This window comes from Ursus americanus, chromosome 34 (assembly GCF_024610735.1).
Source record: "Ursus americanus isolate L20-20 chromosome 34, mUrsAme1.1.p, whole genome shotgun sequence".
In the NCBI taxonomy this organism is placed as follows: Eukaryota; Metazoa; Chordata; class Mammalia; order Carnivora; family Ursidae; genus Ursus; species Ursus americanus.
The window spans coordinates 26,372,350-26,395,014 of record NC_142160.1 but is presented as its reverse complement, the minus strand read 5'-3'; the positions used below and the strand labels follow the sequence as shown (position 1 = coordinate 26,395,014).

Here is a 22,665-nt window from a genome sequence, read left to right as displayed (position 1 = left end):
CTTGTGGACTCAGGAATTCAGTTTGCGATATCAAGCGCTGAATGGTAACTCTTTCCTCTTTGCATCTATTTAATTCTGATCTTCTTTAAGACAAGGAAGCCTCTGACTGTAGAGGGAACAAGTCCCTAGAAAAGGAACACAAAGGGGAAAAGAACACTAAGATTTTCATTAAGTATCAGTTCCCTTGTGTCACACATGACACAGGTCAGCAGGTGGCTACAGGACTCCCCTTGGCATCTGAAAGTCTCTCCTCCCTGAGCATCCCCCCAACCCCAGGACCTACCCTAGAAGAAACAAGTCAAGAGTGGTGGAGGGTGGACAGGGCCTTCTGCTGGGGAAGAGGGTGGTGGTTCCTGTAGAGAGAAGAAAGGACCTCCCCAGAAGTCAGTGCACAGTCGCAGATAAGGAAAAGCTTTCCAGAAACGTTTAAATAGACACAGAGGCAGAGGGTAGGGACTGTGCCTGGGGTATTGACCTTGGGGAGGACTTTGGGTGGGCCTGTAGTCCCTTGGACCGCAGTACAAAACATTAACTATTGTCCTGTGCAAGTCTCTTCCATTATCTTCACAGACAGCCAGTCTTCAACCCTGGGTCCAGCCCAACTCTGCAACTCGACGTGCTGCCTTGTCTGGAGTCACAGCTCCTGAGACCAGCTCCTGGCTCCCTGCTTACTGGCTAAGGAAGTTCCCAAACCTCTCTAAGCTTCAGTTCATTCATCAGTAAGATGAGATAAGGGCTATTATGGTGATCAAAGGCCATCAATCAAAGCGTAGTGTTCCTGAGTGAGCCAAAAATCCCAGTTGTCTATTGGTTTTAAGAAGGCACAAGGGAGCAGATTGGGATTTTGGATACTGTCTTTTTTTTTTTCCTCTAATTTTGCTTACCAGAACTTTGTAAAATCTTCATAATGATTAGTTTTTTTTAATTAAAAAGAAAAAGGAGTAACAGAAGAAATTGCTGAAAAACAATGGCCAAGATCCCTCTAAGAATCTTTAAAAACAGCCACTACCAAGTGGTTTCATGAAAGCTCTAATGGGAGGAGACCAGCCAGGGCAACGATGCATTACTGCCCCATCCCCAGGGACACAACATAAGGAACATGTGACATGATTGCTCACGAACCAGGTAACTGTTCCTCATGTTTGCTGGCAAGTCCCATTTGGCTGGACCAATTGGAGAGTGAATCCACTAGAAGTGGAGAAAGTTGTTTTTGACTTGCTCGTTATTTTTCTGAGAACATGCAAGAGAAGAGGGGGAAGAGCACCGGCTTCCCAGCTGGAATGCCCATGAGCAAGGCTCACTAAGGCGAGTCCAGGAGGCAACATTGCATTTTGCCTAAAAATCTCCCCACAGTGCATCACGCACATTTGGGGGTTCAACAATCAAGGAACCGCAGAGCAGAAAGCCATGATGATGGAAGCTGGTTTGGTTCAGAGACTCCAAGGTCACCTTTGTCCTTTACCCTCAACCCACACTGAGCACAGAGCCCCTGTGAGAGCATGTTGGAATGGCTCCAGCTGAGAGTCGTGGCCTTGTGACCCTAATCCTCTGTCCATCTCTGCTGACTGCTATGACCTCAGGTGCTCTTCCCTCACCAAACCTCAAGGGCTTGTCCTGTGTCCTATTATTTCTGGATTGTCTGACAGTTCTAAAATCTTCAATAACATATCTGAAGATAGGATCCCAACAAGGGTGTTTTGATGATAAGGGCCCTCTTAAATTCCAGAACGTCATTAAGAATAATAGTAGCAGCTTCATGCTAGAGATTATATGCTGACCACCATGTAATTTATCCTCTATAATCTTTGCAATACTTTCAGAAGTAATCATATTAAAGCCAAAATGTTACTTCAGCTGAGTACCCAGGCTGGTTAACACAGGACCTAATTGCAGTTTCAACCTACCCCACAAAGGTAATATTAACCTGTCAGCCAGGAAGTTTTCAATCTGGTCCAATGAGTCTGGCACTTGGGTCCTCTGATCGCTCAAAGAGGTGAAGTAGAAACCTTGCTATGTCCCCTAGAAAGAGGCATTGCCAAGAAGAATCTTTTTTTTTTAAGATTTTATTTATTTATTTATTCGACAAAGATAGAGACAGCCAGTGAGAGAGGGAACACAAGCAGGGGGAGTGGGAGAGGAAGAAGCAGGCTCCTAGCAGAAGAGCCTGATGTGGGACTCGATCCCATAACGCCGGGATCACGCCCTGAGCCGAAGGCAGATGCTTAACTGCTGTGCCACCCAGGCGCCCAGGAAGAATCTTTTGCTTTGGCTAATAACGCTCTGGTCTCCACCTTCTTCTATAAAAACCTCCCGTGTTGTACATCTCCTGGCAGCACCTCTCTACCTGCTCCATGGCCCCTGCCTGATTCATGAAACATTTCATAAAGCCACTTAGATCTCCAAATTTACTTGGTTGAATTTTGTTATTTACCAGGACGAAGGATTTCTCTGTCCTTTAAGATCCTTCAAGTTGAACTAAGAATCTAATAGATCCGAGGCAGTTTACAGGAGAAAATCAAATTTAGTTTCCTACGTACAGGGAATCCGTGTAGGCATGAAATTGTAAAGACAGGCAGGCAACACAGGGCTCACAGGACATCCAGAAGGGGATGGGCTGGGGATACAAAGAGGAGGGAGACTGTTAGCAGGCAGGGGAGAGGAGATGTTTGGAAAGCAAAGGTTGTCCTGTTGTGCAGGTTAGTTTCTCAGGTAAGGAGGAATTTGTGAATGCCCTCTTCCTGCTAAGGCAGGCAGGGGAGGGACAGGGAAAGAGTTTTTCCTGAATCAGCTGGGTTTTGGTTGCTTTTAACTCAAAAACAATCTTTATGCCAAAATGGCCCATCTTGGAACACCTGCCCTTGGCCCCTACACAGTTAAAAAATCTACTCCAAAATTTGATCTTTAATCTACTTGTATTAACAATTATGTGCAGTTCACTTACAAAAACTTTATTAAGCATTAGACAAAGTCAATTTTATCTTTAGCTATTATGTTTTTCTTATTGATGATAGAGCTTATAAGAGATAATTTATTTGGCTAGTAAACGCAGGTAGAATAAAAGTCTTTATACTTACCGTTGGTAACTCTAAAGACGTGTTTGTGTTAGTTAAGCCATCAGCCTTAACGTAGCGTTTATATCATATAATTTTCTAGATCATGTGAACTTGAAAAGCACTTGGGTTAGTTTCTCCCTTTTGGAGTTTTAGAATGCCCAATGCTTACAGTCACTCGCCTTCAAACCAACTAAATAGAGGTCTTCCACAAATTAATTTTGGCAATGTCATCCGAAGGTAGAAGCATTTACAACACATCTACAGATGCCCATGACCATACAGAGAGTTGCAGATGTTATAGCTTCTATTGTAAAATTACTGTCATGAATAGGCACAAAACTTCCTAGTTTGGGGGCACCTCCTGGCTCAGTTGGTAGAGCATGTGGCTCTCGATCTCGGGGTTGTTGGTTCCAGCCCCATGATGGGTATAGAGATTACTTAAAAAATAAAAGCTTAAAAAAACCAACTTTTAAGTTTGGATCTGTTTTTATTTCTCTGGTAGATGGAATAACTTAAGGTTATTGGTCTAGAGGGCTAAAGATATTTTTTTTAAAGATTTTATTTATTTATTCGACAGAGATAGAGACAGCCAGCGAGAGGGGACACAGCAGGGGGAGTGGGAGAGGAAGAAGCAGGCTCATAGCGGAGGAGCCTGATATGGGGCTTGATCCCATAACACCAGGATCACACCCTGAGCTGAAGGCAGGCGCTTAACCGCTGTGCCACCCAGGCGCCCCAAGATATTTTTGTTTTTAATATTTGTGGAGAAGACACTTAAAATTTGTATTTCTTGTTGACAAATCAAGTTTTATTTTTTTTAAGATTTTTTATTTATTTGACACAGAGAGAGAGAGAGGGAGAGAGCAAGCATAAGCAGGGGGAGCTGCAGGCAGGGGAGAATCAGGCTCCCCACGGAGCAAGGAGCCCAATGTGGGGCTCAATGCAGACTCTATCCCAGGATGCTGAGATCATGACCTGAGCCACAGGCAGCCGCTTAACCGACTGAGCCACCCAGGCACCCCAGCAAATCAAGTTTTAAGTGCCTTGCCTTCCATGTTTGGTTGGTACGAATAATCTCCCTGGAATTGTGAAGAGATGAGCAACATAAGGGGTTCCTGGGGAAGATGAGCAGAACACTGAATGTTTATATTTTAAAGGCACAGGAAAAAATACAAGCACTTATTAGAAAGACTTTTATAATACTTATAAGCCTATTGAGATAAATAATGGAGGTTTGGGGGTTGGTAAAAAGGATTGGTGTTCTTTGAATTGTTTTTGGAACCACACCTTGTGTGCTGTAAAGGCTAGATTTGTAAAACAAGGACACCGGTTTTTAGTTTATCAAAGAATGGACTTGTTTCTTTAATAATATCAAAGGACTGATGCGCCCATCCACCTGTGAGAAAGTCTTCCTCTGAGTAAATTTTGCTTAACAGAAAAGGCCTAAAAAGTAAAAAAAGAAAGAAAATTAAAAACTAAAAAATTCAATCAGGCTCTGATTATCAGCTTTTCATTTGGCCAAATTTTTTAGTATGAGTCATTAAAATTCTAAAACTATATTGTCAGATCTTAGCCAGGAAAAACAGTAACACTTTATGGCAATATTACACAACATCATGGTCCCAAAAGACATCCTTCAAGAGGGTGTAAACGGTATAACTTTTACAAGAGCAAGAGCGACTCCCAAAGATAGCCCAAGAGAGAGCCGAGGCAGCTGGAAAGCCAAGCCACGTTCTTACGATGTAAAACCAGAGAGACCAGAGGAAATAGTAATTCCAGGACAAAAGGATCCATAACCAATGGGTCTGGACTTGGAAAGGAAGATAATGTGAATTCTTATCTCCCTCTCTCACCTGGGCTCAGGAGGAATCGATTTAAAAATGAGACAATCAAACAAACTCTGGGGACCCTGCCCAGGTTGGAGAAATGTTTTCCTGTGGCCCTCAGTTCAGTCCTTGGTCAAGGATGCCAGGCATCTGGGGAGGATCCCTGTCCCCTCAGGTGGTTTCCTGTGAAAAGGTGAGTGTCTCTGCAGGTGGAAAGGCACGTGAGGTGGGAAAGTAGCAGACGGAGCGCTCCGGGAAGGGACGATGGAGGAGCCCTAGGAGACAAGTCACTCTTACAGTCTTGTGTCTCAGGTAACTCTCTTGTTTTTAATTGTTCAGTAGCCTTTTGTAATGAACCTTTCAATGTGACTATTCTGGAATCTTGAAGCCTTCTGGAGGCTTCTGCATTTGAATTAAAGTAGGCATCCCATTCTGTGTGTTTAGATTGGGAACCCTGACTGGGGTTCTTAAACGAACAATCCTGTCTAACTAGAATGTTCCCCTTAATGGCCACTGTAACTCTAGGTTGTTTTTTAATTATTCTTTTCCATCTTTCTAGATATGCTTACCTTCTGTGATTACAATTCTCAGACTTAAATAAGCACGTGTACAGTAGGTATTGCACTTGACTATATAGCCACCCAGCTAAGGCTTCGGGTTTCTAGGAGCCCGACTCATATTTAGAAGGGAGGGGCCACAGGGTTGGGGACTGGGTGCCAAGTCACAGGGTACCTAGTGGCAGGAAGATTTTCTTGACGCTGGTGGGGGACCTAGTTTCCATGTAACCTGCTCCGTGACCAACTTATCCTGTTATGGGAGACTCCTTGAGGTGGCAGGCCATCTAACAGCCTTTAAATGCTGGAATCGTGCCAGCCAACTTTTGTGGCTTTCTGGCCTCCGAGACCCTGCTAGCAATAGGCTCCATGTACACGAAACCAGACAAACCAGCATGTGCCTTCACGTGGCAGCAGAGCTGCGTCCTGCCCCTGGGAAGGCCCTGTGAGTGCCAACACCCCGTCTGGGGCCCGTGGATTTCTTCCTCACAGCCCTCACAAGGAAGCAGTATGACATGAGCCCTGCTCTGTGCTAATGCCTGACATGTGTTAGCGCATTCAGTCTCACAGAATCCTCTGAGGAAACTCTAATCACTGCCCACGTCCTCCATGAGGAAACTGAGGCTGAGGGCCCTGGGGAGCCTGCCAGGGGGCCCCCAGCCGAGAGCTGCAGAATGCCCCTCCCAGCCCTGCCCTCACTCCCAGCCCCTGCGCGGAATCCCTTGGACACCGCCCTCCCCGAGCGAGCAGAGAAGGGCTGGAGACGAGGTGTGAGCAGGATCACTGGGGGGGTCTCACAGGTGTAGGTCCGGAGAGGGAGCATGACCCACTGTCTAGAAGTGTGGAATCGTGTTTCAAAGGAGAGCAAAACTGTTCAGAGGGCAAATTCATGGTCTTGTGATGAACAATTTTTTTTTTGCTTGAAATACCTGTTTTTCTTAACTTTGTGAAATTAAATCTCAAGAAAAGCACATTGGATACTGAGGAACATAATAATCCATAATGCAGAGAGTAGGGAGGAAGAAGCAATTTCTACATTTCACCTTTCCTTGTTTTATTAAACCCTATTTTTCTGGAAATAAAACATTTCTGTTGGCTTTGAGAAAAGCTTGAGAGGGAGGAAGAATCCCTGTCTAATGGAGAGAGGAAAGGAGAATTACAGGGGCGCCTGGGTGGCGCAGGCATTAAGCATCTGCCTTTGGCTCAGGGCGTGATCCCGGCGTTCTGGGATCGAGCCCCACGTCAGGCTCCTCCGCTATGAGCCTGCCTCTTCCTCTCCCACTCCCCCTGCTTGTGTTCCCTCTCTCGCTGGCTGTCTCTCTCTCTGTCAAATAAATAAAATAAAATCTTTAAAAAAAAAAGGAGAATTGCAGAGCACCATGCCTTCCTCGCACACTCCTCCGTGTGTCCCCCTTCCTTCCAGGAATTTGGGCAAGTGCTGGGGATTGCCAGTCCATTCCAGATTTGCCCAAAACCCAGAGGTAACCCATCCTGAAACAGCGCTAATAAATCTGTGGGCTTGGTTTCCTCCACTTGCCCCCACCTTTACCTGGAATAATCAGGGACCACTAGACTAGATTATGGTGTTCTCAATCCTCAGAGAAATTTTAGCCCATAATTCTAGGACAGAAGGACATGCAGGCTGAGGCCGCAAACGCACTTGGGGCTCCCTGTGACTTCTATTCATGAACCACCTGCCAGCACATGAATTCAGGGTAATTAATTGATGTGGGTCCCCAGAGAAGCTATGGACCTCCCCTCAGCACTGTCCCTGGTCCCCCAGCTTCCCTTCTTCCAGGTCAACTGACTCACTCACCACTTGTCCAGGTGCCTTGTCACCTGCCAGTAGGCCCAGGGTCAGAAGTTCTGCACACAGACAGGGAGAGTCAATCATAGTGTAGGCACACGGGGGGCTGGGGCTGGCCCTGGAAAAACCTTCCATGCAAAGCCTGGGACCCTCACCCAACCTGGGAGACCCGTAGACCTGCACCTGTGACTAGGTCAGTGTAGCTGCAGCTGCCACAGGTGAGGCCAAGGCCGGTCCCGAGAGGCAGAGCCATTCCCCCAAACCAGCTTGGCCACCACCTTTTGGGTCGAGGTTCAGGGCTGGCTGGAAGTGCTGCCCTTGGGCCTGGCCCCATCATACACCCCACCTGCCAGGCTACAAGATGGTGGTGCCACGCGCTCCTGTTCACATGCCCCGGAAGCTGCAGGCGGGATGCAGGGCGGGGAACAAGGCTGCAAGTCCCCTGCACATCCCACACCCTCAGCCTTCCTCCACAGTCCCTGGAGGATAAATTCTATATTTGTATTCCACCTTAGTGGCTCTAACATCACGGAAGAAACAAGGATGGCTCTTTCATACAGTTTGGTTTAATCAGAAACTCATGTGTTTTCTTTTCCTAAGTTTTGTAACATGCATCCTTCTCTCTTCCTGGCTGCCCTTTGCCTGGGAATGGCCTCAGCGGCTTCACGACTCGATCAGAGCTTAGATGCGCACTGGTCCCACTGGAAGGCGGCACACGGGAAACTGTATGACAAGGTTGGTAACATCTGAGCTGTCCAGTGAGCCCCCCGGGGAATGTTTTATGCTGGTGGGAGTTCCCAGCAGAGAGTAGCTTCCTGAGGCTGCTCTGACCAAGGCAGTAAGCAGGGCACCGTGACCGCACATGATGTGGGCATATGTCCTGTGTGGTCGCTGGAGAACAGCTCCCAGAGCACCAGCCCATCCCTGGTCAAGTTTCTCCTCCTCTCTGTGAGCACATCCACTTGGTGCAGGTGAGTTGGCTTTACATAAAAGTAAACGATAGTTTGTTTTTCTGCAGAACAAAGGACAGAGGAGAGCAGTGCGGGAGAAGAATATGAAAATGATTGACCAGCACAATGAGGAATACAGCCAAGGGCAACACAGCTTCATGATGGCAATGAACGCCTTTGGTGACCTGGTGAGTGTGGCGTGGATTACTGAACCTTTGTGCTTCCTCTCCCCGTTACTTTACAAAAAAAATCTCCTGCTTGTCAGCATTCTATTTGCTTTTCTTTGAAGACCAGTGAAGAACTCAGGCAGGTGATGAATGTCTTCAAATGCAGAAGCATGAGGAGGGGAGCGTGATCCAAGCACCTCTCTTTGCTGAGACCCCCTCATCTGTGGACTGGAGGGAGAAAGACTACGTAACCCCTGTGAAGGATCAGGTGAGACAGGATTCAGCAGGTCACCCTCAGGAGTAAAGGTGAAAGGAATCCGTGTCTTTGCTATGGTCGGCTGAGAAACATGTATATGTTCTCTCTGTTTTAAAAAAGTTTTCAGATGTGTGCACTGTTGTCAAATCTTGCTATTGCTTTTGTAGACTGAGAGCTTTTTAATTTGGTTTCAGGGTTTTCGTGGCTTGTGTTGGTTGGGCTTTTCATGCAACGGGTGCCCTTGAAGGACAGATGTTCTGGAAAACTGGCAGACGTTGTTGCACGGAGTGAGCAGAACCTGGTGGACTGCTGTCTGTCTAAAGGCCATGAGGGCTGCCGTGGTGGCCTGATCAACTATGCCTTCCAGTATGGGAAGGACAGCAGAAGCCTGGACTCGGAGCAATCCGATCCGTACCATGCACTGGTCAACGGAGCTCCTTCTCTTATCAAAGTTGAACATTTTCAGGGGAACGACATAACATACTACTCACAGTTTAGATTGTAGTCTTTGTATCTGCAAACTTTGAGAACTGTCATTAAGAGGTATTAGCCTTGCACAGTTCTCTGCTTAGATCATTACCACGTGGCTGTTCCCACATCTACGATACGCGCTGATACGCGGACTGTCCTATATATGGTACCAATGTCTCCAGATGGAAACATTTCTCAGAGACAGGTAGACCAAGAATTTTTTATTTAAATAGAAGCCTGTGAGGGGAGGGGAGTTAAGGCGGCAGAGGAGTAGGGGGACTCTTTTGTCTCATCTCTCGAATACAACTAGTTAGTTATATTATTCTGAAGACCCAAGAACTCAATCGGAGATCTGAGAAGACAAATGATGCAGGTCTACAGGCAGAAAAGCGACCACTGTTTGCAAGGTAGGAGGCTCGGAGACACAGACACGAATCCAGGGTGGTATATATCAGAGAATATGGCGGAGGGGAGGGAGCCGGCTTAAGGAGGCTACCGCAAGGTATTATAAGTAGCAGAGCCCCAAATCGGAACTCAGGAGAGACCCATGTCAAGATGAAGACAGTAGCTAAGGGACCCAACGTTGCCCAAAGGTAGGGTAAGGAGGACTGGACAGTGTGCTCCCCCTTGATGGTAGATGGGGTCATATCTGGCAGCCTGCAGTGGGGGCAGGAGAAGAAAGATAGCTAGTGTACACAGACATTCTAGACACCAGGATCTAGATGAAGACGGAGATAGGGCAATGGCTAGAGGGAAGTCTTGTGATCTGGAAAGATTTTTTCTTATTTCTTTAGGCCAGAGAGTTCCACCTGTTATTAGAAGCCAGTGAAGCCAGTAGGGAAGGAGTGGTTCTCTTCAAGCCCCAGCGCAGAGCCCAGAGGCCACGGAGAGTGTGCTAGGCTGCGTGGGGGCTGCAGGACCACAGCTCAGAGGAAGGACAGCCTCTGGGCAGGGAGAAATCAGCAGGACAGAGCTCTGGTTTCATACACAGAAAATGTGGCCCTTTTGGTGACCGAATGAAGCTGTTTCAAAAGCTTCAATGGTGAAGACTAAAGATTTTAGTAAAAAACCTTCTACTTTTCTGAAGATTTTTAAGAACTCATGCTTTAGAGTTGTGGTTCCCAAACTAGCATGCCTCAGACTCATCTGGAAGCTTTCTGGAGGCCCAGAGTTTCCAACTCCATAGGCCTGGTTGGGGGAGCGGTGGGGGGACGAGTGTTTGTCCTTCTAACAAGGTCCCAGGGGATGCTGATGCTGCTGGTCCACTTTGAGAGTGTGCTCCAGGGCCTGGTTCTCAGAATCCATATGTGGCCAGGAATTAGAAATAAGCCCAATTTATTGAACCCATCCAAGTCAAATAAAAATGTAATTAGTTGCAAAAAAAAGCTATTAGAAACCATGCAAGACTGTGAAAATAAAGAAAAATCATTAGAGGGAACATGACACTTTTAAAGAAGGGTAACGTTTGGTTTTACAGCGAAGTTGCTAGGATATTACTCACAAAGGGCAGACTGGCCCCATATTCCGTGACAATGTTGAGAAGGACATTGATCTGAGCCCTCTTTACATAATCACAGTGTCTCTTCATAATTTTAATGGTATTTCCTTCACCTCCACCACTTTGCAATTCTCTGGAGTTTTCTGCTCAGCAGGGAATCTCCAGGTGATATTTCTGGACTGGCCTTTTAGCCAAAATCCACCGGCGTCTAGAGAGAACAGAGCATCTAATTAAACAGCAGAGGTATCAGTCCTAGAAAACAGAGAGTGGGGAATCGAATGGCTCTGAAGCAGCGAGGCCAACAGTTTGTATTTAACCCTTGCACACTGAGCTCCACGCTCCTTGGAAAGTGTGGAGCCGCAACTTGTCACATTCGTCATAGCTATTTGTCATGGTCTGTGGAGCTGAATCCACCTGGACCTTCTGATTTGAAAAGAGTTGATTGGAGTCTGCCCATTCACCTCCTTCCGAGCTCCTGTCCCATCTGCCGTCCACAGTGATGTTAGGGTCCAGAGCCAGCCCCAGGGTTGTCCGGAATTCTCCCTCATCCCTGAAGGCTTTGCTGTGAAGTCAGAACCCCAGATGAAGGTCGGGGAAAGAATGAAGAATGCCTCCTCTCCTCCCCCCGACCCCAACTCAGCTCCTCACAGCTGAGCCTAGAAGTTTGCTACTCGTTTTTTCCAAATCAATCAGATTTGATTCACTTTCCTTTTAGAGCACAGATCATTTCTGTCGCAGGGCTAAATTTCACACATGCGGGTGGGGGGCAGCCTGCTTCTGAGCCCTCTGTCCTGGTCTGTGCACTCTGGGTGAGGGGCTGGGGGGAGACGCGGTGACATGCAGAGCCCGTGCCCCTCTGGCTGGGGCAGCCACTCTCTCCCCCAACCAGCCTCAGGCAGCAACGTGACCCCAGTGTGGCCAGAGTCTCAATTTCAAACAAGAAGCCAAATATCCAACCATGTGGGGGAAAACTATTGAGTTTTGAATGTTGGCAGCCAATCCAATTTTCTTCCCCCCTCCCCCCCACACATGATATCTCTGAGCCCCGGGTTACTTCTCTCTGAAGTGGGTTATGACACAACCTCACAACATTGTAAGAATCCGGTGAGATGATACGTGTGCAGGACCCGAACCCTGGTCAGCCGCCTCCGCAGGAGACCCACTGCGTCTCTGTGCTGACTGCTGCTGGGGCGGCTCCTTTGGTCCAGAGCAGACGTCCTCCTGACAGAACCTTCTGTCACTGACCAAGTCTCTCTAAGCAAGGGCTGTAGTTCACTGCTACACACCGTCTCAGGTGTGGATAATCCCGCCCCCCACCCAGGCATGTTTTATCAAGAATCTGCTTCCAGAATCTTCAAGTTGGGGGAAATTGACCAGAAGGAAGATGAATGGAGACAAAACTTCTGAAGGGGGGTGAGGGTTGAGCGGCAAATAACATTTCTCCCTCCCGGGAGCCATGTGTCACTTGATGTGTGGCTGGTTCAGTATAACTCCTGAGTTCCTGGGGCATAGTCTTCTTCATATTCATGAGGACTTAGAAAAATTCCTATCACAGATCTAAACAGATTTCCTTGTTTCTCTTACTTTGTCAATCTGTCACATACACACGCGCGCGCGCGCGCGCGCGCGCACACACACACACACACACACACACACACACACACACACACACACACACACGTCTTATTCCCCGCCCCCCAGCCCCAGTGGTTCAGACTGGACAGACCTTAAAATACAGCAGGGGAGAGCTGGCTCCCTCTAGCGGGGATACCCTGAACTGCAGGGGAATTTCACTGAATTAGAAACACTGGCCTGGTCCATATGCAGAGGCTGAACCTAATCCTTAAATCTGGAAAACCACGGCCTTCAGAGAAGGTGCAGCCCATCGTACATCTCTAAACTGAGCCAGAATTACAGAAGACAATGGAACACGTGTGCGTGAAAATGCCTTTAGTCGGACGGAGTTCTAAGTGTCATCACTGAGCCCTGGCTGAAGAACCAGGCACGTCATGAATTCCCAGCTGTGTGACACTGGGCAGCCCATGGGTCCCTCAAGGCTTCAGTAAAATGGTGGAGAAAATACCCTATAGGCTGTCGTGTGGATTCAATGAGGCGTCACACATACCATATTTTGTCCTCTTCCTGGCACACTCCAGGGCTCAGTAAGTATTAGCAATATGTGTGAGCAACGCTATGGTCATAAATCCACTTCGGTTATTATTTCTTCCCCAAGGATCAATTCTTCTCCTGTGCTCAGAAAAAATAAGTGGAAAGGGGCATGTTAATCTCAGTCGACTGTCCCCCAACCCAGACAAATGTTTCCCAGACATCCTTCCTCACGGAGAGAGGGATCGCTTAGCAACACGAACTATAATACCATTGTTTTCAACGTGGGGGACAGATATGACAGGATTGTAAAATGAACAGAAGTGAATCTCACCCATAAAATTGAAACTGCTAAGGAAAATCTTTGACACGCGATATCCTTATTTTCCCAAAATGGAATTCTCTCACTCGGGGGGGATTCCGGAGAAACAACATCCCAGATGGCAGAATTTCCTCATGCTCACCGCACGTGGCTCTCCCTGGGGAGGGACAGGCACCCTCAGTTTTGGTTGTGAATTCATACATAACCCTGTCTGCAGAAGGAGGGGGAAAACAGCAAAGTCTCCCTCCCAAAGAGGCTCCATGTGAGTGGGCCGTCCCATCCTGAAACCTCATTTAGGAGCATTCCAAAACCACCAACCAACGCTGAGATGTGCAGGGACGGGGCAGGCGCGGGAACCCAGTTTGCTGCTCCCTGCTCTCAAGGTACTGCGTGTGCCCAGCTTCTTTCCAGCTTCTTTTTTCCAAGAAGAAACGCTAAGGGGAAGGGCCCATCCTGGGGCCAATACTGGATCCTTGCAACCTGGAACCTGCGCTCGTCCAAGCTCGTTGTGTCTCCAAGGGCTGAGTCCACCCCCTCCCCCCGCCCCCAGCTCCCTCAAGGAGAACACGGCACCATTCTGGGATTTGCACATTTGCAATTTGGACCTTTGTGACTGTGACCGTGATTTCAGTGAGGCCCTGTCCTTGCTACTGCTGGGCCATCTGCGAGTGCAGGCCAAGAAGAGGGTGGACACAGGGCCCACAGCTGGGCTGACTACACCGAAAGTCACCACGGCATCAGGATCCGGTCAACAGGAGCCAAGCAACCAACACAAAGCCACCAGTCACCCTAGACCTTGACACGAGACGCACAAAAGCAAGCACCGAGCGGAGAGCCGGGGGCCGGGGTGCAGGTGCCTACCTGCCGGCTTGGACGCCAGCGGCGAGGGCGGGAACCGGGTAGGGTTGGTGGAGGAGAGTCTGGGCCGGCGTCTCCTGCAGAAGCTTCTCAGCAGCCCACACTTGAAAGATGCCACCAGCGTGGTCTTCCCAGAGCCCAAAGGGCTGAACAGCTTCACTTGGATTCTGAATCGCAGGGTCTGCGTGGGTCACAGCTGCTGGAGGAGGCGTGTTCGCTGCGTATCCTGAACGCAGATGAAAGAGGGCGTGTTCCTCGCAGGGAGAGAGCAGGCCCTGAGCAAGCTGCCGATGCTCGTTCTCATGTTCGGGATCCTGGCTGCTTCCTTCCTGCTCTCCAATTCTTCATGCCTTTTTTTTTTTTTTTTTGGCGGTATAATTGACATAGAACATTATGTTAGTTTCAGGCACGCAGTGTAATGATTCCGTATTTGTATATATTGTGAAATGATCCCCTGGTAAGTGTAGTTCACGTCTGTCACCACACATACGACAAACTCTTCTTCTTTTGTGATAAGACCTTTTAAGGTCGATGCTCTGCAACCTTCAAACACACGGTACCGTATCATTAACAGTCGTCCCCACGCTGTACATCACATCTCCAGGATTGATTTGTTTTGTTTCTGGAAGTTTGTACCCAGGTCTGAGATTGTTATCCATGTTGCAGATATGTCCCATTGAATCAAAAAATAATTCATATGGGGGCGCCTGGGTGGCTCAGTGGGTTAAGTGTCTGCCTTCGGCTCGGGTCATGATCCCAGGGTCCTGGGATCAAGCTCTGCCTCAGGCTCCCTGCTCAGTGGAGAGTCTGCTTCTCCCCCTCCCTCTGCTGCTCCCCCTGCTTGTGCTCTCTCTCTGTCAAATAAGTGAGAAATAAAATCTTTTTAAAAATTCATATGAAGTGCACATATCATTAAATTCCCCATTTTAAACATTTCAAAGTGGACCGAAGCTCCGAGGCCTTACTACATGTACGATGCATGCACCCAGCCCTGCTCTGCGGTTCCAGAGCACTTCCATCCCCTAAGGAAGTTCCACAGCCATCAGCAGTCACACCCCTCCCTGCCAGCCCCTGACAACCCCCAGTCTGCTCTCCGTCGCCAAGGATGTGCCCATGCCCACAGCATTTGGTGCACAGGAATGGGGTGGAGAAACTCCCATGAGGCCATCAATTTAAAAGGGAAACAGGGTCAGCCTGTGAGAGCAGCCATGGGGCACCAGCTCCTCTGTGTGGAGGGGTCTGGTTCCCTCACGACTCCATGATGGTACCGGATGCCCAGAAACAGGGCCTCACCAGATACCAACACAAATGCTGTGACAGGGCCGGGGGGCCGATAGCCTTCCCACTGTCCTCCCTCTCGGCCCTGTAGGGAGAAGCAGGAGAATTCACAGACTCACACGCTCACTCATCAGCAGACATTCTGGAGCAGCCCATGGGCTAAACACAGTGCAGGGAACAAGAAGGTCTAGATCCGGGCAGACCCATGTCCTGGGGAGACACAGACGTGTGAACACTGACACTGAACATAACAAGAGCTCTCGGGACGGTGCGGGCAGGTGCTCTGTGCAGCCAGAGATCCCCCCGCAAGGCTGCATAGGGACGCATCGCTGCCGTGGCCCCTGGCTCCATCCGGCCCCACAGGCAGCCTCGTTATCCACCCCCAGCTTACTCCCAGCTCCAGAACAGGGGCCCCTTGGAGCTGTGGGGTTTCCTTCCCTGACACAGGATGGTCCCACTGCTCTAACCTATTGACTTCCACGCATCCAGGGGACCCCTCCTGCTCGGATCTCTCCAGGAACATTCCTCCCCAGGAGGCTCTGGCCCAGGTGGGGTTCCCCATTGTGCCCCCGCCAGACTGTAGAGTGATGTGGGACACTCTTCCCTCCCAACTGGGAGCCAACTTGAGGGGAGGGACGGTGTCCCCAGCACCTGGCAGGGAGGTGCTCAGTAAAGAAGTGCACTAGAAATGACAGGACTCGGGGGACCCCACAGGAGCCTCTTAGAGGGAACTGCCTGCTCTTAGTCTCCTGTGACCTCAGGCCTGGCGGACACTGCGTCCACTTCTAAACCCTGGGACGGGGGATTTGCTGCTGCTCTCTCCCCGCGCAGCCACTGTGGCTTCCTGCACTGACCACCCAGCAAGCTCACCTGTAGACAGCTCTGCTGAAACTCCCTGCCCTCCCCTTGTTTCTGTGTGGGACGCTGACCCTCCTTCTCCACGCGGCAACACTGCCCCCTAGCGGGTATGCTGGAAATGGGTAGCAGCTTTCTCCACCCATGGGGCATGTGCCCCTGTGTTCACACAATGTCCCAGCACTTGGAATCTCCTGGGGCTGCCTGTTTTCTGTCTGCTGAGCATTTATACAGGAGAAAAACTGTATGATTATCTGATTATTTGAGCTTGGGACAACGCATATTACAGAGAACTCAGCAGGTTTGGGGGAAAATATGGTTTAATACATACTCGTATTTACAAAAGCTAACTTTTTTATAAATTGGAAAAATTTATATGTATGTATATATATATATATATAGCTTTACTGAGCTCTGTCCCTTACTTTGGAAAGTCATGTCACCACGTTCCTGCCATGTTTGAGTCGCTATCCCAGCAACCAGTGTGATAAGGGGGCCCTAGGCAAGCTTCCTACCTACACCACAGCTGAGACCGGTGACATTCAAACAGACCAGTGAATTCCCCTCACGCCTTTCCTGCTGTACCCTACCTGATCTCCAATAAGATCCCATGACAGGAGTCCTCCCTGCTTTCCCCGCTTGGATGGAATCCCACCCTGTGAGCACCACTCTCTGAGCCTGTGAGGGTAAGAAACTCCGTGTGCGCCTCCCCTCGGCCGGCTCCTGGGGCCGCACCTGGCTGAGCAGCTCAGAGAAGAAGGCAAAGCAGTGGGTCCGGCAAAAAGCGGGCACCTTGGTGTTTCCTTTTAGCAATTTGCATCCACGGACCCACCTGCTCCTGACTCCACATCTCCACTTGTCCTTGCTGGGGTCCAAGCCGAGCTGATGGTATTTCCACTTCCTCTCTACCGAAGTCCCCTCCCAGGCAGTGCCAGGTCTCCAGGGCAGGGTGGCCACGGGGACATCTCCATGGAAAGTAAGCTTTCTGTCCCTGCTACCCAGAAGTCAAGCAGAAAGACAAGGACCCTCTCTACTCTGGATCCCTGCAGACAAAGGGCACATCTCACTATAGTACGAGGTTTCCTGAGGCAAATGCAGGGATCACTGGCCTGAGTTAGAAATCCCCAGGGTCCCTGGGGAGCTGCAGGGGGTTGGGGGGCTCAGTTCCTTATCAGAGACACAGTTTGTACCTTATCAGGAGGGGCTGTGTTCATCTCAGGACCAGTTACAAGCTCACCTGTCATTCCCCTAGTAATAACCGTCCTTAAGGAACCTGGTTTGTCCAAGAAAACACTGCTCTACTGGACATACCATTCAGCTCTTATGATGTCCTCAGGTCTGGGTGATCATAAAACACACACACACACACACACACATTCTCACCTTCCCAATGGGACAAAGGGAATCAGGGGCGAGAAGGAACTCCAGGCTAAAGGGGTAAAGGGGCTGCCATCCATCCACCCTCCCTCCTGCCCCTCTTCGCAGGGCCTCCCCACGTCCTCTGGGCTACCCTTCCTCTCCATCAGGAGCTGCTGGCCCAGCCTGGGGCAGACTCATCCACCCTTCCCCTTGTCTTTGGGAAGATAAGCGTGGAAAAGTCTCTCTCCATCAAGATGGACAGATCTGCCATAATGTTGAAGGCAAGAAAGCAAAACATGAGTATTCTTCATCGGAGGAGACCTAACCTGGTCCTGCAGGATGATCCCTCCTCCTGCTCACTGAGAGCCTCCAAGAATCTGAACACAGCCAATTTTGAAGCATGGGCGGCGTGTTTTCTCTCATTACCACTAGGTGGCGGCACAGGGACCGGTGGGGGCCCAGACCAGTGTCTGGGGAAGGGGCTGCCAGCAACCTGAGTGGGGTTTGATGCAGAGAAGGTCTGAGGAGGACAGTGAGTGGCTCCTGGCTTGCTCTGAAGGCGGTAGAATACCGATTTCTTAGGAGGGAGCACAGAAGTCCATCTGGGGTCTCTATCTACCAGGAGTTCCAAGAGCACCTGTGCCCTGGCTGGCCACAAAGCCCCACTGGTCAGACCCTCCTAGCAGTGAGGAGCTGGGACCATGGTGTTTCCTAAATTCCACCTCCTGCACTGAACCATCCTCCTGTGTGTCCCCTGCTCCCCAGGGAGGCCGGTGTGGCTGGCTGCAGAGTGAGGCCTGGAGAGTCCATGGCTGTGGGGCTCTTGCAGGCGGGGCTGCGGGCTTAGGAAGAGGACAGGAAAGCGGTAGTGAACCTGAGGAATCAGAATTCTAAACCAGTCCAGCCTTCCAGGGGGTCAGAAAGTGTATTTGTGTAAGTGGAGGCAGGATATGTACTATTTCCCTGTTTACTCCCTTTAATCTTGTACTTCTAAGTATTTACCCAGAGATGGGGGCCTCCGTTTGCCTCCTGCCCACCGCTCACAAAGTAACTGAGCCTGCACAGCCCGTCCAAGTGCTGTCAGATTTCACCTGGCCGCCAAGACCACCTTCGCCCTGGTCTCTCTGGGCAGTCAGAGGCAAAGTCGCAAAACAGGGGTCAGATCTTGCTCCCACCTGCCGAACACAGCTGGGCCAAACCCAGTCTCCTGACTTGGGTGTACAAAGCCCCTACCTCTCTGATCAGATCCCCTCAGGCACCGTTCTCCCCCAGACCACCGTGCGCAAGCCCTGGTGCCAGCCCCCATCAACCCTCCTTTTGGTTTGTTCCCTGGGACACACCCAACTCTCCAGTGCCCCAGGCTCTTTGCACTCACTATTCTGTCTTCCCAGCTCCCCCCCTGGCTGCATCTTCTCTTCTTTCTTATCCTTCACAAGTTGGTTTAAATGTCACCATTGGAGGGGCACCTGGGTGGTTCAGTCAGTTAAGCCTTCAACTCTTGATTTCATAAGATCAAACCCCATGTCTGGCTCTATGCTCAGCAGGGAGTCTGCTTGGGATTCTCTCTCTCCCTCTCCCTCTGCCCCTCCCCCCATGCTCATGTGTGTACTCCCTCGCTCACTCGCCCTTTCTTGCTCTAAAATAAATAAATCTTAAAAAAAATAAAATAAAAATAAATGTCACCATTGAAAAGGTGTCCCCTGAGTAGTCACTGGAAAGTAGTCCCCACCCCCGTTTCTCTCATTTCACCCTGTTTGAATCCCTGCACTTCCACTAGGGGCAGCAAAACAGTCTGTAAAGATACTGCTGGTCTCTATTGTGACTGCCATATACCCAGAAACCAGTCATAGACAGTAGTAAATGAAAGGGGTCATGTGTTCCAAAAAAGCTTTATTTATAAAAACAAGCTGTGGGCCAGCTTTGGCTTTTGTAGGCCATTGTCTGCCAATCCCTGATTTACCCTATCAGGTGTTTTTCCTATTTGGTTATAGCCTGAGTCTCACCTCTTTTGTTCACTGTGGTCTTTCCTGTGCCTGGAACAATTCTTGCCATATTGTAGACACACTGTACTTAAGGGAATATTATTTAGTAACTGCATTCGTCTTTGAAGCCTTGGTGAGTCTCGGTTTCTACTTTCCCTTTTTTTTCTTCAGTGCTTTTTGTCACCGGCAATTTAGCTCCACTTCCTCATTAGCAAAGGTGTCCACAGATGACAGGGAAGACCTTCAGCTCTGGGAAAGCCCGGCTAGAGCGCGGAGGGCTTACGCTGCTTTCCCCACCTGGCAGGATGCTCGGAGACTCAGCACAGGAGCAGCAACACGCAAACGCAGCTTCTTTGGGCTGAATTTTCAATTTGGGGCAAACTCTACACTTTGTCCTATTTTCCAAATATTCCTGGGCACCTTTCTTCACTGTGCTGCCTTAGGCTTAGAAAAAGCAAGTACTTTAATATCAGCTTACAAACAATCTGATTAGGAGGATAATCAAACAAAATAAAAATAAGCTAACATCCTACTCCCCCTCCCCAGCTAGGATGCTAAGGTCAGAGCAGAGGGGACCTGCAGTGAGAGTAAACACAGATGCAGAGGCGAAATCTCCCTGCGCCCCCTCCCCGCCGTCCTAACAAGCACCCCTCCTTTTCCTGGGGAAGCACAGTTCTTGGGCCGGTGTGGACAGCTGCACTGGGCCTGCTCCGTGGTGGGGTGAGCCAGGCAGAGTTGGAGGGGCTGCTCCTTGTTGTAAGAAGGCGGCTCCTACCACCCAAGCTGAGCCCCATGGGGCTCCCCCACACCCCAGAGCAATGTGTGCTGGTTACCCAGCTCGCTGGGGGTAAAAACAAAAACAAAAACCCACCCACCCCGATTTGCAGTGCCTGCTGACTCCTGTGGTGTAAATACTGCCGCCAGGGCTGATTTTGGGGCCAAAACCCAGGAACACTCCCACTGAAGGGTGAGTAATTTATTTTCTTTCCTGGGAGACGTTTCTCCCTTGGATAAAGTCTCCTTTTAATAAGCAACAAACCCGGCACCTGTTCGCTGGTTAAAGGCGAACAGCCTGGCCGCCGGTCTTCAGTCCCAGGGCACAGGCTTCTGGACAAAGGTTTGGTCAATCCCCCTTCCTCAAAAGAAGGGAATGTTGGCCCAGCCCTACCCAGTTCTGCCTTCTGTTCATTGCCATCTCTGAACTGGCTTTCTCCCACCTCAGGGACTTTGCCTACAGTAGGGCCCTTCCAACCCCCAGTGATCAGTGCGCCCTTCTAATCAGGGATTCATTTCAGGATTTTGAATCACTTTTTATTCTCAGCAATTCCTTCTCTAAGCACCTGGGAATATCATGTGTTCAACGGTTCCGAAAGTGGTCCCGCCGACTTTGTCGTCTGGGGGAAGGTGTTGCCTGTGTAGATATAAGACTTTCTCTCTTCAAGTGTCTCTCATGAGAACTCAGTTTAGGAAGAACAACCTTTCCCTCATTTTTGGCTGCACGGTAAGACATATGTTTTTCTGTTAGGTACAATTTAGGTTCAGTCACAGCCAGGAATTAAAACCCAAATTATCGGCAAGCAGGGTAAGAGCTATCTCTTTACGGGACAAGTTGGAGGCAGCCCGGTGTCTCCTGGGCGTTTACTCTCCTTGGAATTCTTTGGGCATTCAGGCGGGAATTACAACCCCCCGGCCAACTGCTCGATTGGTTGCATTAGTGGCTGGGGCTTTAATGGGTCATAGAGTTGAGACTTTCTTGTGACAACAACAAAGACTATGGAACTATGATGATGGCAGTCTCAGGGCCTGCACCCCTCAACAGGGCCACACTTGCAAATGAGACATCAGGTATACGGACAGAAAAAGTGCTCAAGGGGTCAGGTGAGGACACGTAATTGAAACTGGCTTATAATTAGCCTGACTGATCAGGCACCATTAGGCTGGGATGCAAGTGAATTTCTGTGACCAAACACCGAGAGCTCAATCAAGAGAGCTCTGAAGAATGAGGCCATTAAAAAGGATTCCTTACTTTGTTTAAGGTTCATCCAGGGAGCACACAACAGGATTGTTTAATCCAGTGCTCTGAACCTGACCTTTGGTCACCACTGGTGACCTTGGGGTTTCCATGACACATAAAAGGATGGAGACCGGCCCTGGGGGTCACACCCCAGGGAAGCTTCATCCATAAGCAGCACACACGTTCCATTAAGAGACCTCAGCTGTTTCGCCGGCATTCTTAGCCTTCTAAAAGAATATCAGAGTTTAAACTGTTGACCTTGTTAAACCCATCATGATTAGGCCAGACTTTTTGGGAAATCCAGAGGAGACCAGGGGGATCAGGTGACCGGAGCAGGTAAGGATGGCTGCTCCTGCTGGCCTGATCACTTCCTCAACCCAAGACGTTAGGCCGTCCTCTCACCTTGGGTAGGCAAGCTAAGGGGCGCCTTGGCTTTCAAGAGAGAGCTGCTATGCAGGGACACATTCACAGTCCCCTCTCTGTAACAGGTCCAGGGTGACACTCCTACCGGGATCGAGAGATGGGAAACACACCATCCTCCGCAGGGACTCCTCTGGAATGCATCCTGAAAGCCTGGGAAAGGTTTGATCCACAGACGCTTAAAAGGAAATGCATGAATTTTTTCTGTTCCCAGGCCTGGCCTCAATGTTGCCTGGAGCATGGTGAAATTTGGCCCCCAGGGGGAAGTATTAAATATAATACTATCTTACTGTTAAAAGAGAGGGTAAATGAGCAGAAGTTCCTCGCGTGAAGCCTTTTTTTGTTCTGGGAGAGCAGACAGATTTATGGAAGACCTATAAATTGGGCCCCACTCTCCTGGCCTCCATAAATGACCAAGAAAAGCAAATACCTAGTAACTCAGTCCCTGAGGTTCCTTCCCCGGTGTACCACCCTCTAAGCCTTCTTGCCCTCCTTACTCCGGGATGCTGGGGACCAAAATCTCCCCGATGAAAAAAGCTGCGCTCGTTATGTCCATTAACTGACGTGCCTAGTGAATTCGGCCCAATTAAGGTACATGTGCCATTCTCTGTCCAAGATTTTAAACAGATTAAAAGGGATTTAGGGAAATTTGCCCATAACCCTGACCAATATATTGAAGGCTTTCAAAATTTGACTCAAATGTTTGAATTAGACTGGAAAGATGAATGTCGATTTTTACAGAAAAGCAAGCTGCCCTACAGGCTGCTGGCCCCCTCGGGGATGAACCCATGTATGGGGAGGAACACAAGTAGGTGAAGAGACTTGCCCAACTAGTAAACAGGCGGTTTCTAGAACACCCCATGACTATGATCATTCCTTGGGAATCTGG

The 22,665-nt window shown here is 49.4% G+C and overlaps 1 pseudogene; it reads left to right on the top strand.

The window, feature by feature from the left end:
• The first annotated feature begins 7,849 nt into the window (after window positions 1-7,849).
• On the top strand, window positions 7,850-13,810 carry LOC123781446 (procathepsin L-like; annotated as a pseudogene).
• Window positions 13,811-22,665: the final 8,855 nt, after the last annotated feature.